The following is a 10996-nucleotide window of genomic DNA, read 5'->3' as shown; positions in this document are numbered from 1 at the left end:
GCCATTCAAGGTACTCGTTTGGTGAACTTTTACATCCAATGGGAACAAATAAAACACCATCTTGAACCACTGAAATAACCAGTTTCTCACTTGGCCAGTTAAATCTTGGTCGATCTATCCACTGTTGAGCTGGTGCTATCCATTCGTTGCATCGGTAAGTCATTGCACAATCAAATATATCGCCTGGTACACACGCACAAGGACCGTGAATCTGTGTCCAAGGTGGTAAAAAGTATTCCTTCACAAGTTGACTTGAGATGTATGTGTCTTGTCCTAGAGTATAGGACCAATCAGTTACTTCAGATAATATTTTGTCTGATTTTTTAAACAATTTCAATTTTGTAAAACCAGGTTTTGTACCATTGGTATCCATTAGAAGTGGCACTTTCTTTGATAGATAAATTTCATCACTGATACTCTCGAATACACGAAAGGCTTCGTAAACCACCATCTGATCGTAATCACTGCCTTTGAGGTCTACTCCTTCTGCTTTACTACCACTGCTTATTGTGGTTGCGTGTTCATTATCATTGAAAGTAAAGTCCATAACCGTAAATAACTTCCTTCTTGTTTTCACAACATCTTTTGAACCAACAATGTTACATAATACTTGGTAAAATTGAAGTGAAAGGTCTTCAAGTGTTTGGCTCATATTTACAGCAAATCTATGTAAAAATGATAAAATGATGGTAACAATACATGCTTGACATCTCCTCTTACCAAATTCGACACGTCATGAAATGATTTGTTTCTCAATTTCAATATGTACGAACCAAAAAGAAAAAAAAATAAAGTTAATAAATATCGTGGGTTATAATATTCTTCTTAAAAATGACAGCGAGTTGATCCATACAAGAAGGACAGAATGAAATATGAGCATAATGTGGCTTCATAATATCCATCTGGTATTGTTATTATTTAGTAAAATAGTTTCCCTGTTTAAACTGTTTTACTCTAGTCATTTTGGGGTCCTTTATAGCTTGTTGTTCGGTGTAAGCCAATGCTCCGTGTTGAAAGCAGTACTTTGAACTATAAAAGTTAAAAGTTTTTATACATTGTGAATAGGATTTTTAGGTTGTCTCATTGGCACGCATATCATATCTTCTTATCTATATTAAATTGATATACACCTAAATCAGACCGTTCGATTCTAAGCAACTAAGAAAGCATCTATGCTGGATCTTCATTAACTCATCATAGACACCATGATTTATTTATTAATACTGTGAAAAAAAAACAGAATAACTCTCACTCGATACTTATGTTTCCACTCTGATTACAATCATTAATCAGATTTTTCATTCTGCACAGTGAGACTTGTTTCTATCGACGTGTAGAATCAGAAGACTTTTGATAAATAGTCATATTCAAAAGAAATCTTATTTAACAAAGGTAACGTTATTTTTTAAGTCCGAAAATTCGATGTTCTAACCATATTCCATCTTGACATAGATAAAAAATATTGGCACGACCTTATTGTCAATATTCCTCAACAAAGCAAAATGATATCGAAGAATTTGTACATATATATATCTAGTTTCTATTGTGAGGTGTGATATTGTCTACAACCGTTCTATATTAACGGAGAAATAAGTAATAAATATGAAATGAAAGAAATTGGTGATGTCAAAATGGAAGAGGCCGGTTTGGTCTATGTTTACAACCCGGCTTTGTCCTAGATTTCTCAAGGTAGAACCCGGTTTTGTCAAAGAAAAAAAATGCATAATTGCATAACATAGTTGAACTTTGGCGTTTAATGGCTCTTTGGAAAACGATTTCTTTCAGAGGTCAACTTATTATTTATTTGAGTCTGTAAACACTTGAATTCCTACTCTATTGGAACTTTAAAAAAATGAAGGTTATCACGCAAATTAAGATTTAAGATCTTTATACGTTTTTAATATGCACTATGTAAATGTAAGTGATCAAACTTGAAATTACAGTTTACGGTCTTAACAATTGGACACGTACATTTGATATGTGAATTTCTTGAACAACAAGATGGTTATCTTTATAAGTAATCCAATCTACTCGTGCAAACGTAGGACAAATTCGCGCAAATACTCCCCGCTACCAACGGGTGTAATCTTTCTTATGATCGATTAAAATGGATCTTCTTAAGGCTAAGAGTTTATTATAAGACATGATAAAAAGACAAATGTATTTGAGACGATTTTAAGCTAAAAAAAAAAAAAAGGTTAAAAACAAGAATTATTTTTTTAGGGCCATCCCAGGTGGGGTTTGCGGCGTGTGACATATAAGCCGCCTGGATTCCTCACAAATGGGATATAACTAAATCGTACTTAGAATTTTAAGAAGAAATAAGAAAACAGCGACAACCGAGATATTGGGTGTATATGAGAAGGATTATCATGTTTAATCTTAAATTTCACATTGATAATTTAGATTGGGTGTATATGAGAAGGATTATCATGTTTAATCTAAAATTTCACATTGATAATTTAGAACGCCAAAAGGCGAGACCAAGTGATGCAATTCATGGCGGCTTTAACTTTTTGTGTGAGGCTTCACGTGTCAGAAATGAGAAGGCCTGACTGCAACAAACTGCGCACACAGATATTTTGCCGTACGATATTTCTATCTGTCATATGGCCATTGCCCTTAATTGACCTCATTTTTATAATTCAGCGATTTGCAATCAAAATGAATAGCTGTGAATGTCACACTGATAAGGTAGCAACCATTCAACTTCAAAGGGGGAGAGGCGTGGTTAATGTTTTTTTCTAGATAGAAAAAAATTCGCAAGGCTATCAATCAGATTTTTTTTTTAAAGATTTAACACTGTAAGTTAGTGGAAAATCTGCATTTCAAATATTTTTGTTTTGTAATCTGCTTGACTCAGAACATTTTTTTCATCAATTTGGTGAATATTTAAAAAAAAAAAAAACAAAAAAAAACATACCCCACTCCTGGAAGTTAAATTGATTTTCCATAATTGTTGATATCCATGATGAAGGTTAACATTTCGTGTTCAATATCAAAAAAAAAAAATTAGATGTGATCTGATTGGCAATGAGACAACTCTCCACAACAAACCAAATAACACATACATTTACACTTACAGGTCACCATACGGCCTTCAACAATAAGCAAAGTGCATATCGCATATATCGCTGTAAAAGGCGCCGAAATCACAAATGTAAAACAATTCAAACGAGAAAAACATATACGCCACAATGGAAAAGTGATTGTTGTATGCGTCAAAAGTTCAAGCGGCCGGGTCAGCCGGGATTAGCGATAAGGTGTATTGGTAAATGTTAAGTTTTTTTTTGTTGGGTTTTTTTTTTTTTTTGTTGGGTTTTTTTTTTTTTGTTGGTTTTAATTATTGTAATGTGTCTGGCAGGTTTCATTAGACCTTGACTTTTGTATGGTTCCATGAACAATGTGAAGTTCTTGTGATACTTTTATTAAATCATTTATCTTTCAGATCTTAAAAATAGATTCAAAATTACGAACATTCAAGCCGTCGCTAAATGTCAGTGCGTTCACTCTTGTATAAATAATACATTGTATATGGTATTTAATTTTGTTGAAAAACGCAAGTGAATTTGTTTTACAATAACAGTCATAGTTATGTTGAATTTCATTCGATGGACAATATTATAAAGATCCGTGTTAGTGTTGCTTTTCATAAATGTGTGGTTTCAAAACAAAAGAAAACCGGGTGATATACATAGACATAACCGGGTGATTGTGTAGTAAACAACATTGACCAAACCGGCCACTTACATTTTGACATGACCCATTTCTTTCATGCAATACACATAAATACAAGTATTGAGATGCTCAAAGTGGCTAGCTTTGTCATCTCCGTGTCAATATCTTTCTTTTCATATCTTTCTTCCCGTACAATGTGAACAATTTAACGAGATATTATACAAATTCATCATTTTGACATGCATTTGTACTTATTTCTCTGTTGTCAGAAATCAACCTTTTCTCTGACCAATAATGTCCCGTCACCTGCCGGATATAAGATAGCATCGAGTCCAAACATGTTTGCCGGTGTGATACAGTGATTGAGTGTTAAGGGAAAGATAGAATCCTTAGTTAGCTTGCTTGTTAGCTGAACCGTGAAGTAATTTTTATGTAAAGTATACTACCTTCCTTTCGAAGAAGTCTAGTCTTCCAGACAAATAGATTGGTAATCTGTCGGACTAGTCTACTCGTAAAGGAGGCCAGTTTACTTAATATTGACATTCTTAATAATGTCTTCATATATCTCGACAAATTCTTGATGGTCTTAAAGATGTCTTCTCACTATCTCAACAGTATAAATTTAGCTTGAAATGTGTACAAACACATTATGCACTGTTTATGACTTTCTATATTGCTGCTATATACCCATTTTTATTATCGTTAGATCAAATCTTGATTAATTTTGTATAGTGAGATACCATTCAGGTGCACCTAAGTGGGACTACCCCGAATGACTCCAATGTAGTAAAATTGTGATTTATTTTTTTATCTAACGTTTAATTAATTGATTTCACCGGGATTATATGTCAAAGTTACTGACAAACCGCACTTAGAGTTTGCCGTTCGAAAAACTACCAGTCAAATTTGCTTTCTAAAATGGGTGACTTGAGGCAGTTTAAAAATGTAACCAGTGTCTCTTTTTGACCCCACAATTCATCTCGTGTATGTGTGTGACTAAAAAGGGCGACTTTCGTTTGTGGCGAAGTTTTTTGAGAACAATCAAAAATATTTGTTATTCAATGTAGCATGTTGAATTTCATAATTTTTAATCAAAACTAAATATTTGTGTTAATTCCCTCCTCATGTTTTTTTCTCAAGAAATCACAGAACAAAAAAAATGTTTAAATCTATATCATACATGCCTGTTTGAGACCCATTTCATAAGACCAATGATTTCTATAGACATCATTGATGGGACCCTTTATAAATACAGTTTTCTGTTATTCCCGGAGTAGATAATATTTTATTTTAATCTTTTGGAAATTATTTTTTTTTCTTTTTATGTTAAAATATTTCACTTAATAATTTGATGAAGAAATGATGATTTTCATTTTGATCTATCAACACACTTTTTAAAGTGTAGTGGGTTGGTCTGTCAACTGATTACAGGTAAAGTAGTAATTTTCCATATGACAGTTGCGTGTACCCTTGGGTATGGAATACCTTTGTTTTTATGGGGAACGTCCTGTCCATATGTTATACTTAAAATATATTGCAACAGAAGACATAACCCAAGTTTTCTGCCAATAATCAAGAAGAATTAAGATACAATAATACTTTACTATTTATTAAAACGAATATGTCCTGAGACCATCATAAGACATGTCTTAGTCATACGATACTATTGAAATCCAAGCCCCTGGAATCTATGATGAGTGTATTTAATTAATTGAAATTTGTCCAAGTTGACTTAACTGTCATTTCTAATATGGATTTAAACAGTGTGTAAATTCATTTGATATTAAGATACATTGATAAAACAAAATTAGTATATTAATTATTGTATAAAATACTTCCTTTAAGTTCGAATAACTCAGTTTCATAAAGAAAAGACATATGAAGAAGGAACAGATAAGAAGGTTTTTTTTATATCTAAAGAGTTATTAAAGTTTCATCTTCCCTGAATACTGAATTATCACAAACAAAAATATTACACTTTTCTGTTTAGTTTATATTGATTTCAAAAGCTTTTAAGGGATTTATATTCGTTTTCAGTATCTTGCACACACCAGGAAATAGTATATTCAAATGATTGCTCTTGTTGAACTGAGACTACTGTGTTTTAGTCGTTTTCGTTTCATCTTTTAATCAGTATAATCTTTAGAGGGGAATTTGAAAATATTTCATAAAGTTATTACATTAGTGCATGACTACAATAATCTTACAAAGTAGCAATTTACCTACCAATAAAACATCCCAATGTTGTCGAAAACATAGACTTCGGCATAAACAATCTTTATAATGCATCAGCTACTTCAAAAGATTATGAAAGGAGAAAGACTTAACTTTGACTAAGCCTGCATTTACAATTTTATTGGTAATGCATTTACAGCAGGAGGCGATTACTTTGTGAACTTACCAGGTGTAAATCATTTTAGAGGTCACGCAATCATTCCAGTTGTTTTCACATGGTTTATATATACAAGTTGATTTACGAAATTCGAACATCTGTTTATTACTGTTTTCCATTTGTTTTCACTGAACTCGTCAGATAAAAACAAAATCACTACATCCAGATAAACCTGTATATCCTTTACTTTAAAAAGGTAGCCCGAATCCGTTCTGTATAACTTCATCTAAAAGCCAAATTCAAGAAATTCAAATAAATGCCTTAAGAAAACAATTAAATCAAAAATTTAATTTGTTATAACCACTTTGATTGATTGATTTGTGGTAGCTTTACACCGCTTCAGCACAAACCAAATTGACAAAAAATTCTTTGTCTTTAATTTCAAAACATGAATGATAAACGCAATAAAGTTTTAAAATGTCTAGTTATAAAGTTTGACGTCCGTATCAAGACATTTGCGCGTTGCTCGTCGTTCTTCTTTGTCATTTGGTCTATGGTTGACATTTTTTTTCGTAGGCAATTATACCGCTTCTTCTTATCTTTTTATATATAATGTCATAATGGTATGTGCAAAAAATTAGATCAACGATTCCTGTGCCTTTATTAACAATGAATGTATGTCACTTGATATAAGGATGCAAGTTCCTATTTCATTTATTTCTTTCAAATTTTGCCCTTGGATAAAGCTAGGCGTGTTGAATGTCTGTAAGCAGACTGTTAAATTAAACAAAAATTGTATGGTTAAATCAGGTCGATTAGTTGTGCATAGATAAAAACCGGAAGTAATTTGGTCAGACGGCGATGGGGAGGCGTCGTAAAGATACTGGATGTCAAAGGAGTGTAGAGCTTGGTTGTTCAATGACAGTCCTGTGAAAGATATTGTTGTCACCGATGACAGATGGGGCGTGGTGATATGTGACACCATGGGGGACATCTTACATGTAGTGGTATGTTAAGTCCGAAAAACCTACATAAAGAAAAAATTACTGTGGGTTCCAAAGTGGGGCAAAAATAGAATACTTTCATACATCACGAGAACCACAGTTGCATAAACTGTGAGCGGCAAAGGGAATTTTGTATGAACGTTGGACTAGCTATAACACTATCAAACGAGTCTATGAAGAAGGACTTCTACAATATGGAAAAAGTTTGAAATAATTGGTGGTCTGACACTTAAAGACGATTAGTTTTCTATCCAAACGTTCAACTTGAACCACAGCATTTGGTCGTCGTCAAAGGCTTGCATGTATGTGTGAGCATTTACTCCATGCTGAATGCTACACTTTAACTTTGTGATGGAGATCAGGAGTTAAAGTCATGTTCCTTTGCTGTTGGTTTTGTCAACTGCATCTATTTTTTTTGTATTTTACTATATGTTCCGACTACTATATTTTCTAATTTACTCTCAAAAACATTAACTTGACTCCAAATGAAAAAAGTGTGTGTGGACCAAATCTTATATCTTCAAGACTTCTTTTGGTATAGTTTTTACTGATCTTTAGAATATACTAATAGAACAGAGTTTCAATGTCCCATGCATTGCACATATTTTACCCGTCCAAGGGCAACTACTAAAAAAAATGTTTTGTGTTTTTATAAAACGTTTTATAAATATCTTAGTGAAATGAAGGCTTGATAGTGCTTATTAAGCACTTTTCAATAATTATTTATATTTCCAAGGGACATAACGCTTATAATAATAGAAAATCAACACTGATTGTCGTACTTGTCTGAGACATAGATGATATAAACCAGTCATATGAGTATCATAAACATCTGGCAAAAATTGTACACATGAGAGTACTGACAATGCAAATTTCCATACAATCAATATTTCCAAGGGGCTAAGCTATCTAACTAAAATAGTCCGCAGGGACCAGCTTGATACGACCGTAGAGGTCAATCCCTAAACTGTCTTTCAAGTATTGACACAACAATACAGCTCTTAATTTGGATTGTGTGGAAATATTTGACACAGCATAGGTTTCTGATACAAAATGAATGTGGTCTTAGAAATGAAAATTTTGAAATTAGCGATTTACCTATTAGGGTCCAATATATAATATCAAAATATATGGTTAGATTCAGCATATAAAACAACCGCGAGAATTCAAGTTTTAATGAAATCAAACAAAGTACAATTTTAGACCATTTGGACCTAGAATAACTTGGAATAATTTTATCAAACCTAGACAGACAAAACAGATGAGATAGTCACAGAAACAACAGATACGAGACAATCGTACAAAAAGACAACAAAGAAGAGATACAACAAAGAGTAGAAAATCGTTCTGACAGACGACAAAAACGATAAAACAGTCATTCATACAGACAACATGGTCACACAGATCGATAACAGACAGGAGACAGGCAATAAAATAGACAACTGAGATTACATAGTCATGAATATAACAACAGATAAAAGAAAGGCGTACAAACAGAAAACTATGGAGGTGTAGATAAATAAAACAAAATGGACATTCGACAAGACCGGCCACTGAGACCAAACAGTCGACAACAAAGGCTGGACAGACGTACAGAGAGACAATAAAAACAGACAATCAAAAGTACAAAAAATACGACACAGTTTAACAGACAGAAAAAAGTACAAGACAGATACAGATGTATACGAATAACGAATAAACACTAAATTTTGGTCAGCGAATACTGAAGTCCAACGTCAATTGGCCAAATTCATATATAATATTAACACTTTAAATAACTCTTAAACATTAAATTGTAGGTCGATCTGTCTCGAATAAGTTTCATTGAAATTTGAACCGAAAAAATAACTATGAAGGAAATGGGGAATGATAGCCAAAGGCACAACTAGCATACGTAGAGCAACACAAACAAACGATACCCTTATAAAACGGAGTTGATACATTCGTGTGACGCACAGTTCATTTTACTGTCGTGCAGTATTTGTGTTCTGTCTTAAATTAATTTTAGGTGTTCTTTGTTATTCTGTGGTTTACATGATTAAATAGATTATTATATTATTCATTTATGTATTACTCTGTCCCGAATGTTCTTGTATTTATTTGTACTTTCATCCTGTCACATAATGTTTTCATTTTAGCGGTATTTCTAACATTGCTATATAAGCGAGAGGTTTGACTAAACATAAAACCAGGTTCAACCCACCATCTTAAATGTCCTGTACCAAGTCAGGAGTATGGCAATTGTTAACACATAGTCCGTTTTAGATATGTTGGCGTTTGTTTTTGTCGCAGTTCAGTATTTCTGTTGTTCCGTTTTGTTTTATCTTCTACTAAGTAGTTAATGAGTTTCCGCCAGTTTTGATTTGTGACCCGGATTTGTTTCAGTTAAATCGATTTATGACTATGGAACAGCGATATACTACTATTGCCTTCATTTATAGTAAGCTCGAAACGCTGCACGTTAAACATTCCAAAAGAAAAAAAACACTTCACTGCCTGATTTCAGTTTATACTTTTTGAACGAGAAAGATGGATGAAATGCTGCTTATCTTCCACTAGCAAATTTTATGCCTTTTTCAGGACGAGAACATGATAATGGGATATAGATACAGACCCTTCTTTTAACAAGACCAACTGAATCGGATTTTTCAATTGCTAGTTCACAAGGTATCAGTCTATATGGAAAAACGTGTCACCCTATCCGAGGACATTATTATGACTATAAGCCGACAAGTCCTAAATGCTGAATGCTTAGCGTAGATGCAGCAAATACAAATATTCTTATCTTTGGTTTTGCCTGATAGAAAATCTAACCCACGATCTCCCACACTCGATGCGAGCATGCTACCTAGAAAATATCTAGGCAGTATACTTTGAGCGAAACACAATTATGACATACTTTAATAAAACAAACAAGTGAAAAACGGGTTCTTGGATTTGATCAAATTCATTAAGAATATAGTGTGATTAATAACAATTGTCATTAGAACATACAGTACAATTTGGGAGAAAGGACTTGGTCTCGTACTTTTTCTAAAATGGTGCATCGTCAGATGTCAAGACTACTTTGTCAATGAATTTTCCGTATCAGCTTAACGAATAATACTTGATGGTGTAGAATATAGGTATTGACGTTATTGGTGATTAAGATTATAACACAATGTTGACTACTGTTCCTCAATTTTTGACAATTTTACCTGTTATGTTTGTTTTACTCACATATTGATATCAATATAAAAGAATTCTGTACGACTGCCAAAAAGTTAGAGGTTTAGTAAGCTGTAAAACATGGTTCAATCACTCATTTTCTACATAAGGAAATGCCTGTACCTAGTCGAGAATATGGCAGTTTTTTTTACCTTCGTTTGGTGTGTTTGAGCTTTTGATTTTGCCATATGGACTTTCAGCTTTTAAATTTCCTTAAAGTTCAGTATTTGTGTTTATTCTGTTTTTTTTTTTGCTCGGTAGATCATAATTTTTGAGAAAATAAAATTAGAAAATAATTTACAAAAATGCTTCAGATCATAGGTTGGGAAGCCAGATACATAGCACATGTACAATCTTCATATTTTTAGCAATGCAAATTTATTTTCAACCAACATGCTGACTAACATTGGGGAAATTATCTTAAACATTTTTTTGGATACATTACTAGAAACTTTAACTTCTTATATGCGGAATAAGAAGCATGATCTGAACGCCCATTCGGATCGACTGAGATCAAATCCGTTTTTGATGGATTCGTGTTTCTTAGTTCATAGATCAGTAGATTTTCTTTTAGTTTCGAGTTTTGATTATCGCTTTTATCATCTTTTCAACGTTCGTTTTAGTTTTTTTTTAAATATTTTGCATCAGTCATCATTGCAGTGACATTTTTTGACGCAGTGTGCATCTAGTGCAGTACAACATGTACTATTAATCGTATTGGTATCTTTAATTTTGTTGTTCAAGGTATTCAATTTCAAAGTAACAGCATTTGTTC

The sequence above is a fragment of the Mytilus edulis genome, chromosome 12 (assembly GCF_963676685.1).
Source record: "Mytilus edulis chromosome 12, xbMytEdul2.2, whole genome shotgun sequence".
NCBI lineage: Eukaryota > Metazoa > Mollusca > Bivalvia > Mytilida > Mytilidae > Mytilus > Mytilus edulis.
Note: the sequence above shows the minus strand (reverse complement) of the source record.